Source organism: Neoarius graeffei, chromosome 2 (genome assembly GCF_027579695.1).
Source record: "Neoarius graeffei isolate fNeoGra1 chromosome 2, fNeoGra1.pri, whole genome shotgun sequence".
In the NCBI taxonomy this organism is placed as follows: Eukaryota; Metazoa; Chordata; class Actinopteri; order Siluriformes; family Ariidae; genus Neoarius; species Neoarius graeffei.
The window spans coordinates 52,153,344-52,167,853 of NC_083570.1; the positions used below are offsets into that span (position 1 = coordinate 52,153,344).

Sequence of the window (14,510 nt, forward strand, 5' to 3'; positions counted from 1 at the left end):
AGAAAACCCAAGAGGACCTGGTAGGAACGTTGGAACCTCGAGAAAACCCAGAAGACCTGGAAGGAACGTTGGAACCTGGAGAAAACCCAAGAGGACGTGGAAGGAACGTTGGGACCTGGAGAAAACCCAAGAGCCAGACATGGAAGGAACGTTGGAACCTGGAGAAAACCCAAGAGGACCTGGTAGGAACGTTGGAACCTGGAGAAAACCCAAGAGGACCTGGTAGGAACGTTGGAACCTCGAGAAAACCCAGAAGACCTGGAAGGAACGTTGGAACCTGGAGAAAACCCAAAAGCCAGACATGGAAAGAACGTTGGGACCTGGAGAAAACCCAAAAGCCAGACATGGAAAGAACGTTGGAACCTGGAGAAAACCCAAGAGGACGTGGAAGGAACGTTGGGACCTGGAGAAAACCCAAGAGGACGTGGAAGGAACGTTGGGACCTGGAGAAAACCCAAGAGCCAGACATGGAAGGAACGTTGGAACCTGGAGAAAACCCAAGAGGACGTGGAAGGAACGTTGGAACCTGGAGAAAACCCAAGAGGACGTGGAAGGAACGTTGGGACCTGGAGAAAACCCAAGAGGACGTGGAAGGAACGTTGGGACCTGGAGAAAACCCAAGAGCCAGACATGGAAGGAACGTTGGAACCTGGAGAAAACCCAAGAGGACGTGGAAGGAACGTTGGGACCTGGAGAAAACCCAAGAGGACGTGGAAGGAACGTTGGGACCTGGAGAAAACCCAAGAGGACGTGGAAGGAACGTTGGGACCTGGAGAAAACCCAAGAGCCAGACATGGAAGGAACGTTGGAACCTGGAGAAAACCCAAGAGGACGTGGAAGGAACGTTGGGACCTGGAGAAAACCCAAGAGGACGTGGAAGGAACGTTGGGACCTGGAGAAAACCCAAGAGGACGTGGAAGGAACGTTGGGACCTGGAGAAAACCCAAGAGGACGTGGAAGGAACGTTGGGACCTGGAGAAAACCCAAGAGCCAGACATGGAAGGAACGTTGGAACCTGGAGAAAACCCAAGAGCCAGACATGGAAGGAACGTTGGAACCTGGAGAAAACCCAAGAGCCAGACATGGAAGGAACGTTGGAACCTGGAGAAAACCCAAGAGCCAGACATGGAAGGAACGTTGGGACCTGGAGAAAACCCAAGAGGACGTGGAAGGAACGTTGGGACCTGGAGAAAACCCAAGAGCCAGACATGGAAGGAACGTTGGAACCTGGAGAGGACCGGGAAGGAACATTGGAACCTGGAAAGAACGCGTAAGGAACGTTGGAACCTGGAAAAAACCTGGAAAGAATGCGGAAGGAACGTTGGAACCTGGAAAAAAACCTGGAGGGGACCCGGAAAGAACGTTGGAACCCAGGAGGACCTGGAAGGAACGTTGGAACCCTGGAGAAAACCCAGAAGACCTGGAAGGAACGTTGGAACCTGGAAAAAAACCTGGAGGGGACCCGGAAGGAACGTTGGAACCCAGGAGGACCTGGAAGGAACGTTGGAACCTGGAGAAAACCCAGAAGACCTGGAAGGAACGCTGGAACCTGGAAAAAAAAACCTGGAGGGGACCCGGAAGGAACGTTGGAACCCAGGAGGACCTGGAAGGAACGTTGGAACCTGGAGAAAACCCAGAAGACCTGGAAGGAACGTTGGAACCTGGAAAAAAACCTGGAGGGGACCCGGAAGGAACGTTGGAACCTGGAGAAAGCCCAGAAGACCTGGAAGGAATGCTGGAACCTGGAAAAAACGTTGGAACCTAGAAAAAAACCTGGAGGGGACCCGGAAGGAACGTTGGAACCCAGGAGGACCTGGTAGGAACGTTGGAACCTGGAGAAAACCCAGAAGACCTGGAAGGAACATTGGAACCTGGAAAAAAAACCTGGAGGGGACCCGGAAGGAATGTTGGAACCCAGGAGGACCTGGAAGGAACGTTGGAACCTGGAGAAAACCCAAGAGGACCTGGTAGGAACGTTGGAACCTGGAGAAAACCCAGAAGACCTGGAAGGAACGTTGGAACCTGGAAAAAACCCAAGAGGACCTGGTAGGAACGTTGGAAACTGGAGAAAACCCAGGAGGACCTGGAAGGAACGTTGGAACCTGGAAAAAACCTGGAGGGGACCCGGAAGGAACATTGGAACCTGGAGAAAACGTTGGAACCCGGAAAAAACCTGGAGAGAACACGGAAGGAACGTTGGAACCTGAAAAAAAAAACAGAAGACGTGGAAAGAACGTTGGAAACTGGAGAAAACCCAGGAGGACCTGGAAGGAACGTTGGAACCTGGAAAAAACCTGGAGAGAACACGGAAGGAACGTTAAAACCTGGAAAAAAAACCCAGAAGACGTGGAAGGAACGTTGGAACCTAGAGAAAGCCCAGAAGGCCTGGAAGGAACATTGGAACCTGGAAAAAACCTGGAGAGGGCCTGGAAGGAACGTTGGAACCTGGAAAAAACCTACACGGTCTCAGTTGCGTGTTTGTTTTTATTCTTCATTACCAAATCTCTGCACCATTTTAACCATTTCCCCCAGTAGCTGAATTTCCCCCTCACTCCCACTGTCCTGTCAGTATTTTGGCGGCTCACATTCGAGTCGTGATTACGTCAATATCCTCGTCGACCAATCAGAAGACAGAGGGGCGTGCCCAACAATTTTGTTACAAACACGAATCCGGAGTAAGAGGCTTCTTTTTCCTAGGTACGTAACAGCTGGACAAGAAAAACAAAATGTCTATTATATCTGATTTACAACGCGGAATCATGCGTGTAACTGATCCGAAAGCTAGCACACGACGTTTCTCTGTAGAAATTGCTCGCTAATGACAAATTAAAGCAGCAAAGACAGCAAGGTGGCTAGTCAAAGGCTTCCAAACACACACACACACACACACACAGGGGCTCAGACTGATGGAAACGTCGCTTTTGTTTTTCTTCTTCTGTGCTGAATGAAGGTGTTCCTGCTGTGTCCTGGAAATCTCCTCTGCCTTTTATTTTCAGCTGTAAATAGTTAACAGAGGGATGAAGGAGAGAGAGAGAGGAGGGAGTTGTGTTGTAGCGAGTCGGTTAGACGGTTTTCTTGTTAAAAACGCGGAGTAAACAAAGAAACTCTGACTTTAGTTTGTGTCGTCCATTTTAGATTGGGGTTGTGGAAAAGGAAAAAGCAAAACCATGCTGTTTACAGTCAGACATGTCGCGCTGTGGATGTGAGACTCGGTTTCGGAGTCTATTGTTCGGCGGGACGGAGCGGTGACCGTGTGTGTGTGTGTGTGGCGGATTAAAGGGGACAGGAGACTTTTACACACATTCACAATCGCTAACGCTTTCTTTTGTGTGCGCGTGTGTTTGCGCCTGCGCGGTTATAATTGTCCCCCCCCCGATACGATTTTTTTGTTTTTGTTTTATTTATTTTTTTTGTAACGATAACTGATCGCGTTTTTCGGTCCTTTTGTATTCGTGTCGACCGTTTCGCTCGAACCAAAAGTAAAACTCATCGACCTCGTTTACGTATTTTAATCGACTGAATATTCAAAATGTCGCCCGTTGATCTCGAGAGCTGGAGCTCGAGACTGTGTATTCTTGCTCAGTCAGAACCGAGTAGGAATCCCGGGCAAGTGTTTAACTCCGCCCTCTCGTGGGTGGGGCGACGGTTTAATTTAGCCGTTACGCCTTTTAGGGGGCGGGCTGTTTAAAAAACAAACTCGCGTACTCTGATTGGTCAAAACCTAAACCGGAAAAAAAAAATCTGGGCGGTCGTCCTGGCGTTTCTCTTTTTTTTTCTTCTTCGTGTATTCGGGGGCTTGTGACTGTGAGAGGTTACATTCTCAGTGCACAGAGAGAACTTTTAACTCGGTTGAGATGAAGAACGAACTGTTCGTCTTGAACTGTGGACGGAAACCTAGCAACCAAACAAGTGTCCACACGCACAAACACTGCTTCAAAACCGTTTCGCCAAGACTTAGACACGTGATAACGTGTCGTTTTATTCATTTATAGTTCGACGAGATTTCGAATCTCGATCATATATTGGTTTTAAATGGTGTGTGTTAAGTCTGAATGGCGGGCGTGGGCTGAACCTGAACCTGCGTGGATAGCTATTCACATATGAGTGGCGTTCGAGCCGTCCAATGAGAGCGACGCGTCTACCAATCCGGAGCTAGTAGCATCTTCAATGGGCGGGTGTTAAGGAAAAAGTCACGCCTTCTCGACAAAGAGCTGAACTGGGTTGTTTTCAGAGGTTTTTTTTTTTAAATCCAGACCATTTTGTTGTATTGCGCATAATAATAATAATAATATTTTAAATATTTAACCCGATGTAGCGTTTAATCGAGAGCATGCAGTTAGAACCGGTAGCAGCGCGCGCGCACGCACACACACACGTAGTGCTTTAGTCTCGAGCTCGACTAGTTTTAAGTTGATTGTGATTTTGTGTGAAGCTCAGCAACTCGACTAGCTTAGCAAGTGCCGAGGAGGTGAGTATGACCTGTTCGCTGTGGGATTTGTTCAAGAAAATCAGAACGTCGGACAAACATTGTGCCTTCGATGCTTTTCTGTGTAGATTAATCCTCGGCGTGTGTGCGCGTGCGCGTGAGTGAGCGTGTTTTGAGCCGCTAGCTGTGGTCGCTCGGCTGCAATGTGCGCTGTAACTCAGGAGCAAAGTTAGCTTCCAGGACACAGGGTTAACCACAGAGGGCTGTGTTTGTTTAAATAAAATAAAATCGAATAAATCAAACCAGTGTGTACAAGCATGCATATAGAGAGCGCGAGCTAGTCGCGTGTGTGTGTGTGTGTGTGTGTAGGTTGGTGTTAGCTAGCTTGCTAAGCTCCTGTAGTGCATGTAGCTTGTTCAGGGTTTGAAGGTGTGTGTGTGTGTGTGTGTTTGGAGCAGTGTGACAGGCCTTTAGGCACAGAGGTGGATAACACACACACACTCGGCAACACTGAAGTACTGTGGTGAATTAGGAATGACGTCAGACGTATATTTTGGTTGTGGTGCTGTATTTCCAGCACACAAGCTCGGGGTAAAGCTCGGACTAACGGTACAAGTTTGTTCAGACGAGACCTGTGTGTGTGTGTGTGTGAGAGAGAGAGAGAGAGGAGGTGGCACTTTGGCTCTGTGTGTGTGTGTGTGTGTAGCAGCACAATGGCGTAATGCTGTGCTCTGCAGCATGCCTCCTGTGTGTCCATAAGGCAATGGTGCAAAACTTCTTCAACCTGTGATTTTGTCCTGCTCACACACTCCTCCACTTTTATTTACAATCAGGGTACAAAGTTTGTCTCACAGGGGTCCAAAATTCAAATAGATTCAAACTGGTTCTTGTCCCAGTTAAAGAAGAGATTTCAGGTCATTTTTTGACATGTGTACAAGGGTAGTTTTGTGTAATCTGCTATAAGATGGGAGAAACAAATGAAGTGATTCTCGGAGAGGACTTTTTTTTTTGACAATTCAGAATCCGCTACTTCCACAGTGCTTTTAAATATAAGGCTGTAAGCTTTGTGTTAGTTTTGTCTATTTATGTCCCAATATCTTGACCACATTTTAGGATGAAAATAATCATTTGATATGTTGTTTTACACTACCGTTCAAAAGTTTGGGGTCACCCAGACAATTTTGTGTGTTTTCCATGAAAAGTCACACTTTTATTTCCCACCATAAGTTGTAAAATGAATAGAAAATCTAGTCGAGACATTTTTCTGGCCATTTTGAGCATTTAATCGAGCCCACAAATGTGATGCTCCAGAAACTCAATCTGCTCAAAGGAAGGTCAGTTTTATAGCTTCTCTAAAGAGCTCAACTGTTTTCAGCTGTGCTAACATGATTGTACAAGGGTTTTCTAATCATCCATTAGCCTTCTGAGGCAATGAGCAAACACATTGTACCATTAGAACACTGGAGTGAGAGTTGCTGGAAATGGGCCTCTATACACCTATGGAGATATTGCACCAAAAACCACACATTTGCAGCTAGAATAGTCATTTACCACATTAGCAATGTATAGAGTGCATTTCTGATTAGTTTAAAGTGATCTTCATTGAAAAGAACAGTGCTTTTCTTTCAAAAATAAGGACATTTCAGAGTGACCCCAAACTTTTGAACGGTAGTGTATGTGTATGGTAGTTTTGTGTAATCTGCTGTAAGATGGGAAAAACAAATGAAGTGATTCTCGGAGGACTTTTTTTTTTTTTTGGACAATTCAGAATCCACTACTTCCACAGTGCTTTTAAATATAAGGCTGTAAGCTTTGTGTTAGTTTTGTCTATTTATGTCCCAATATCTTGACCACATTTTAGGATGAAAATAATCATTTTAGATATGTTATTTTATATTGAAAAATTAGCTGTCTCGGAGAGGACTTTTTTTTGACACAATTCCATACTAATTTGATCAAAATGGTCTAAAAACTTAGTCATTCAACATTAAAACTTAACTATGTTTCCAATGATATGGAACCAAATATGTGTTGTATGGTATAAAGAATGATGTAAGTGCATCCCTTTTGGAGCTACCTGTGGTCAAAAAGCACTTTTTCTAAATGACACGAGTAATTTTGCTAAATATGACACATATTGCCATACATTCACCAAAAATAACGTTATCACCAAAGTTTTTTTTTTTGCATGGTAAATAGAGCTATCACAGGGCTACAATAAACAACCAAGTTTATTTAGTCAAGCCTTTTGATATTGAAGATAATAAGTGTTAAATGTGATTTTTAGCTTGTATACCCTGATTGTAAAACAACCCTGTACTCTTACTGACAGTGTGGTGTGTTTGAGAGGACCGGGTACACTCTGTCCAAGGTGGTCAAACTACCATGAAGAGAAAGGACACACACATTCTCAGCTTTCTCAGTCAGAGTTATATAGTTTTCCACGGCGCTGAAATGTATCTAAAGTACACCGTAGGAGACAAAAGAGCAAAAAAAGTTTGGATCTTTGGGCGGCACGGTGATGTAGTGGTTAGCACGGTCACCTCACAGCAAGAACGTTCTGGGTTCAAACCCAGTGGCTGGCGAGGGCCTTTCTGTGTGGAGTTTGCATGTTCTCCTCCACAGTCTAAAGACATGCGGTTAGGTTAATATGGGACGGCCTTGAGCAAGGCGCCTAAAGGCCAATTTATGCTGACAACCCAGTCCTCGCAGACGGTGTCGCAGACAGTGTCTGCGTAGCCCCCCCACCTTCGCAGACGCTCTGCACGCACCTCCCAAAAATTGTGACCACCGCAGAAGCCTCGCAGACAAGAGGGCTCTGATTGGTCCACTCTACATCCGCTGTACATGCACTTCCGCTTCCCTACTTTCCCGGTTTGTTTTGTTTTCACGACCGGCATTTTTAAAAACACGAGCGAAGATGGAGCAGCACGAAGAGCGGTTGATTGAGGAAGTGAAGAAGTACGGACATCTATATGACTCCAGTTCTAGTCATTATAAAAAAGTTCTAGTCATTATAAGTAACCGGAGGATAAACACTCCATTAACCACACCCACCAACTACTTCTAGCGACTTCGCGCCCCCTTGCGTTGTGGCGGTGAATAACATCGCACACGCCTATTACTCCCCGCTCAACGATAAATTACAACTGTCTGCGAAAAGCTATCTGCGAAAGCCTTGTCGCACAAGCATGCAGAGGCCTTTACTCCCAACTGCTCCCCAGGCGCTGTTAGCATGGCTGCCCACTGCTCTGGGTATGTGTGTGTGCTCAGTGCTCACGTGTGTGTGTGTTTTCACTGCTTCAGATGGGTTAAATGCAGAGAGGAAATTTCACAAGTGTGTGATGAATAAAGTTGTGCTTTCTTTCTTCTTTGGTTCGAAACATATTTAACTAAGCTGAAAGTAGGAACTTAAAGGAGATACGCAGAGCCTTTATTTTTAAATAAATTTGAGTGGATAGTATCTCCATCCTTGACTCTTGTATGCTGCATAAATGGGAATTAAAAAATATATATTTTTAAGAGTTAAAATCGACCGCAAAGTTGGCGTTCGAGCTGCCCCGCTGAGCCAGCCAGCCCTGAGCGCGTGACGTCACAGCGGGAACCGGTTTTAAGGCCGAGGCCTTTTACAGCTGTAGACCAAAGTCATATAAATAAACATTTATGGTGAAAGTAAGAAATCCCGTTACCGACTTGCTCAATTAAGACTGATTTGACTTCACTGATTGTGGGTTGACTCTCATTAAAACAAGATAGGTGCTATAACTTATGCAACATGCATGCATTTTCACTGATAAAACGTAAAAGGCGAATTAAATAATCAGATGAACTGAGACAATCACATTCTGAAGCAAATTAAATAATCTTATACCGGTAATTTAAACACAATACAAGTTACATGTATTAATCTAAATGCAGGTAAACGTTTTTTTTTTTAATCCAAATGAGAGTCGGAGCTTACCCGTCTGTGTTCTCGCTTCTTGAAGGCCGACCTTGTGGCAGATTGTTTCAAAACAATCTGATTTTCAGTTGTTCATTCAGTTCTCCGTTCAGTCACTTCTTCTACGTAAGGGTGAGATGGCAGCAATATCCAGTTTAGAAATCCAGTTTAGAAATGGCTGGTCCACTCGTTCTCCATTTTCTTCATACTGTGTAGTCCGCCATTACTGCTGGGCTCAGGCAATTACTAAAACCCGGGACGGAACAGGATGTCACTGGTTTTAGCAACAACTGCGGGGAGGTCACTGCCCGCGTGATATGTCCCGTCCCGTTCCGTCCCAGGTTTTACTAACAACCCTCAGCTCACTCCGGGAGGACTGGTGCAATTGAACTCACTTTTAAAAAAACAAAATTAAATAAATACTTTCGTTTTCTTTTTCTTTAATTGTTGGTACTGCACCCTCTTTCAGTACGGGCTTATAGCCAACGCTCCTCAACAGATCAGAGGTCTCGTACGAGTCTTCAGTAAAATGTGCAGAGCAGAGGAGAGACCACTTCATAGGCGCCCAGTGTGCCCGTGAACTTCTTGCAAAACGCATCCAAATCTTTGCAGTTTGAACATTCTTGGGCCATGAATGCAACATAAATCCACCTTCTGTCGTGTTGCTGCACCCGCCAGGAACACATCTACGTGGCATGGCGATAAATTAGCTCAAAATGGAGGATCGGAGTTGCAGTCAGCTCTGTGTTTTAGTATAGCGGAAATGGCGATGAGACCGATAGATTTCCTGCTGTGACGTTACGGACGTCAGGGTCATTCACTCAGGCCGCTACCTATATAAATCACTTTAATCATAAAAATGACTATATTAGATTTATTGTTCACACTTAAAACTATTCCTGTGCCATTCTTGAGGTCTCAAGGCATTTATAAACGAAAGTGAGGCCATGGCTCTGCGTATCTGCTTTAAGGCGGGTAGTTAAAGGAAACAATCATGTAGAACCTCAGGTGACGTGTGTAGCGCAGCAGGATGCAGATCATCATGAAGCATGGACACACCAAATTAAAAGTTTGTGGTCAGGTGTACGGTTTGTTTTATTTTCTCTTTCAGGTTGTTGAACCAGACGTGGGCTGTTGAACCACGCATGGGCTGTGAATGAAACGTACAAGAAGCTGTTGTTATGGTATCACCTTTATCCGTTAGTTTAGCGGAGGAGGAGCGTTTTGCTGCTTTCAGACAGTCTTGCAACGATTCGGTATGTTCAGGACACAACAGTGACAGTCAGTCACGCGGTCCTTCGTTGCTCGGACACATCGAGCTACATTATAAATGTGATGTTATCATGCGCATGATGTGATGGCTGAGCACATTCGGAGGAGGTCTGGGACACATGCGGCCAGTTAATATTTGTAGTTCAAAAGTAACTCGGACGTTAACAAGGGACCGCCTAATCGACAGCGTTATTGTCTTAGCTGGAAAATACCCAGTCGTTGTGTGACTGCTTGGAAATCCCGCTGAACGGTAGAGCTTTTCACCACTCGGCTAACGGACAACGATGACGCTATAACGGCAGCTTCTTTCATCGCGTCATCTTTTGTTTCACTTGAAAAAAGTGCACTGGAAACGTTCAAAAGAGCCCGTACAGATACAGGAGAGAGGATTCATTAAAAAAAAAAACCCACATTCAGCTGAGCACTGCTACAGTGGTATGCAAAAGTTTGTGCACCCCTGGTCAAAATTGCTGTTACTGTGAACAGTTAAGCAAGATGAAATGATCTCCAAAAGGCATAAAGTTAAAGATGACTCATTTCCTTTATATTTTGAGCAAAAACAATTTTTTTATTTTTATCTTTTATATTTTCAAAATGACAAAAAAGGAAACGGGCCCAAAGCAAAAGTTTGAGCACCCTGCATGGTTAGTACCTAGTAACACCCCCTTTGGCAAGTATCACAGCTTGTAAACACTTTTTGTAGGCAGCTAATAATCTTTCAGTTCTTACCTGGGGGATTTTCACACATTCGTCCTTGCAAAAGCCTTCTAGTTCTGCAAGTTTCCTGGGCTGTCTTGCATGCACTGCTCTTTTGAGATCTATCCACAGATTTTCAATGATGTTTAGGTCAGGGGACTGTGAGGGCCAGGGCAAAACCTTCAGCTTGGGCCTCTTGAGGTATTCCATTGTAGATTTTGAGGTGTGTTTTGGATCATCGTCTTATTGTAGGACCCATCCTCTTTTTAACTTCAGCTTTTTTACAGGTGGTGTGATGTTTGCTTCCAGAGTTTGCTGGTATTTATTCAAATCCATGCTTCCCCCGACCAATGAAATGTGCCCTGTGCCACTGGGTGCAACACAACCCCAAAGCATGATCGATCCACACCCATGCTTCAGAGTTGGAGAGGTGTTCTTTTCCTGGAATTTGGCACCCTTTTTTCTCCAAACATACCTTTGCACATTGTGGCCAAAAAGTTCTATTTTGGTTTCATCAGTCCACAGGACTTGTTTCCAAAATGTATCAGGCTTATTTAGATGTTCATTTGCAAACTTCATACACTGAATTTTGTGGCTAGGACGCAGGAACGGTTTTCTTCTGATGACTCTTCCATGAAGGTCATGTTTGTTCAGGTGTCGCTGCATAGTAGAACAGTGCACCACCACTCCAGGGTCTGCTAAATCTTTCTGAAGGTCTTTTGCAGTCAAACAGGGGTTTTTATTTGCCTTTCTAGCAATCTAACGAGCAGTTCTTTCAGAAAGTTTTCTTCATCTTCCAGACCTCACCTTGATCTCCACTGTTTCTGTTAACTGCCATTTCTTAATAACATTACAATCTGAGGAAACAGCTACCTGAAGAAAACACTTTGCTGCGTTCTTGTAGCCTTCTCCTGCTTTGTGAGCATCAATTATTTTGTTATTCAGAATGCGAAGGAGTTGTTTAGAGGAGCCCATGGCTGTTGATTTTAGGGGCAAGTTTGAGGAGTCAGAGAATTTATACAGCTTTGAAATCTGCATCATCTGACCTTTCCTAATGAAGAATTTGAACAAGTCACAGCTCAGTAAGCTAATTAAGGTCTGGAACCTTGGTAAGTTACCTGAGAACTTGGATGTATTGGGGTGCCCAAACTTTCGCCTGGTGTTCCTTTTCTTTTTTCACTCTCCAATTGTACAAAACAAAGATAATGCACAAATCTTGCAGAAAACGCTGAAAAGAAATGCGAAGTGTTGTTGCTATATTTTTAAAGCCTCGGTCACAACCAGCCGTATGTGCTCCTACGGCCGGTCTACGTGCAAAAAACGCAAGAAACGCACGGAGGGCGCGCGTGTGACGTGCTGATTTTCGAGCCGTAGACTGGCCGCAGAGGTTCTTTGTCATGTTAAACAAATTCTACGGGCACTTACGTTTTTTTTTGCAAGACAAACTTACAGCCAATGCGTGTCTTTCTCCATGAACAAAAAAAAAACCGCAGCGATTTGGGAAACGCCAAAAATCGCACGGCCAAAACATCGTACGTCCGGTTGTGACCTAGGCTTAATGTTCCATTTGTATTTAAAAAAAGGTTGTACACATTTTTATTTTTTTCTTTTACACATTTTAAACATCTGTGCTTTTTGAAAACATCTTTTTTTACACATTTAAAACATATGAGCTTTTTTAAAATCTCTTTCTTACATATTTTAAACATCTGTGCTTTTTTTTTTTTAAAAAAACATCTTGTTTTACACATTTTAAACATCTCATAGCATCGTTAGCTAGCACCTCGTGGCAGACACCACACTGTGGCAGTGGAGCATCTTCAGATCCAGTCCATGAAAATCCAAACTTTAAATAATCGTGGTCATACTTCCTTCTTTTTTTGCTTGGCCCAGACTCTGTCTCCTCACTCACTGTAGCTTTAGGTACTAAAAATCCATCCATTTTGTCTCTGGCAAAGGCTAGCTGAAGTTCGCTAAATGTCTGCAATAGTAACTTATTCTGGTTTATTTTTCCTCACGTTACCCCCCCCGGAAGAACTCTGGCGCCCCCTAGGGGAGGTGCGCCCCACACTTTGAAAAGCCCTGAGCTAGTGTGTGCGCTACGGTGACATATTTGGTACCGTTGGAAATGAGAGGAATTCTGCTTTGAGAATATGTAACAGTTATGGCAATACATCTGTATTTCCGTTTCTGGTTGAGAGTACGCTGTGCGCATTTTGGCTGCTGCTTCTAACTGGAGCTTTTTATCTTTTTTTTTTTTTCCTTTTGGTTTTTATTTTGGGATTGCATGGTTTGTTTGTTCTTTGTTTGAATGTTTTGTCCGCCGGTTGTGATGTAGGTCCAGACCCAGTTTTGGGCGTTGGTTCCCTTCGGTCCTTGGTCTGTCATGGGTGATGCCTGTGCCTCCTCGCTGTGGACTGCAGTGAGCTCGTTGCTCTTTTTAACATCGGGGTCGTCCAGAGCTCTGTGTGGCAGTGCGTCTGTGCTTGGTGCGGTGTGTTGAGTGATGTTGCCCGGTGGCGTCGCGATGGTTGTGCAGGCAGTGTGGGATTTACCTTCGTGTGCCTTTTGGTGAGTTTGTGAGCAGCTACATCACTGGAATTACATCCGCGAGTTGGCCTAGTGGTTAGCGTGTCTGCCTCTCGATCGGAAGATCACGAGTTCTACTCCTGGTTGGGTCATACCAAAGACCATCATAAAAATGGTACCTACTGCTGTCTGGCAAGGCACGCTGCAATACAGATGCGACTGGGGAGTCAAATTCTCATGGGTACCAGAGGACTAACACCCCCCCCCCCCACCCCCCCCCCGTAACCCTAGCTATTTAATAGGCAAGAGGCCGAGGGCTATGGAAACGGAGATCGGTGCCACATGATGTGGGAAGGACTTTGACACCACTGGAATTACACCCTGACCCTCTTTTGGTGGACTTTTTTGTAATTGTGAAGTGACCTTGGGTGTGAGAAAGGTGCTAGACAAGTCAAACTTCATTATTATTATTATTATTATTATTATTATTATTATTATTAATAATAATAATAATAATAATAATAAAAAAGTAACATGGGTAAATTCATGTTTTATCTATGAATATTTACCAAAAGAAAGATGTGTAACTCTAATTAACTTAAAAGTAGACGGCCTTTCAATTTCATAAAATCAGTGAAATTTAGTTCCCTCTTAAATTTGGTCATTGTGATTATTTCTGTAATATCTAAAAAAAAAAAAAAAAAAGACCGGGCCATTCTGTGGCTGGGAAGTTATTTAATTTGAGTCGATTCCCTAGCAAATAATATCCAGTCAAGCAGACAGGAAGTCCGTGTGCGCATGCGCAGGTTTACCACCTTCTTTTGGGTTTTACAGCAGGTGGCATCCACAGTGTTGCATTACTGCCATCTACAGGTTTACCTTGACGGTGCACTGACAGTTCCGTCATTCTGTCGCTAAACGAACAGCTGATCACACCGAGGTGCTCGCTGACCGCCGATATTTATTAATTTGGTCCTGCGTTTTCTTTCCTTCGCAACATAACGTCTTCTTTTCTTCTCACTTTCCGTTACTGTAGTCGGTCTTTCACGTTTCATTCGCGTCCTCCATTTTTCTCTCTGGTTTCAAATTTGTATCCCACAATGCCTTGCGTGAACAGGGAAAGCCCACCACATGATGCATGACGTAGTATCTTGTATTGGGTCATGGTGAAACAGGAAAAAATAACAGAGAATTTAGGGCCATGTGGCTTTAAATTCATTAATTGTTCTATTTAAAAAAAAACTAATAATAAAATTGGAAGTCTGTGATTCGAATTCAGTAGCTTTTGGTCCGCTAAACAAAAATAACTGGGTGTCAGGGAAAATTCTTTTTATGACCTACACTTGAAAAATCTGAAAGGCAGGATAGCTTTAAAATAAGATTGTGTTTATCTAAATTATGTCATAGGAAATCCTGGGGAATCAGACTGCCCAACGAGTCAGTATATACGATACACGGGGGTTTCCCGATGACACCGAGACCAGGATCGCGGTGTGCCATGACACTCGGTGCGTTTACATGCACGTAGAGAAAATCGAATTTCTGCCGTAGCTCGTCTGAAATCGAAGCTCTAAATGGCATGTAAACACCTTAGCTCGGCTGAAATTGAACCGAACTTGATTTCTCGCAATCGAGCTACACGACCTA

At 44.2% G+C, this 14,510-nt stretch overlaps 1 protein-coding gene across 3 annotated transcripts in view; it reads left to right on the top strand.

Moving 5' to 3' along the window:
- Positions 1–2,638: 2,638 nt before the first annotated feature.
- The window catches only part of sin3aa (SIN3 transcription regulator family member Aa), a 103,185-nt gene continuing 91,313 nt past the window's right edge, over positions 2,639–14,510 (top strand). The window contains exon 1 of one of the 3 annotated variants that reach the window (XM_060914381.1): positions 2,639–2,697. The gene's annotated coding sequence lies outside the window, so the exon portion shown is untranslated. Of the gene's footprint in view, positions 2,698–4,250; positions 4,469–14,510 lie in introns of those variants that run through there. The other 2 variants (XM_060914383.1, XM_060914380.1) reach the window with 2 other exon arrangements.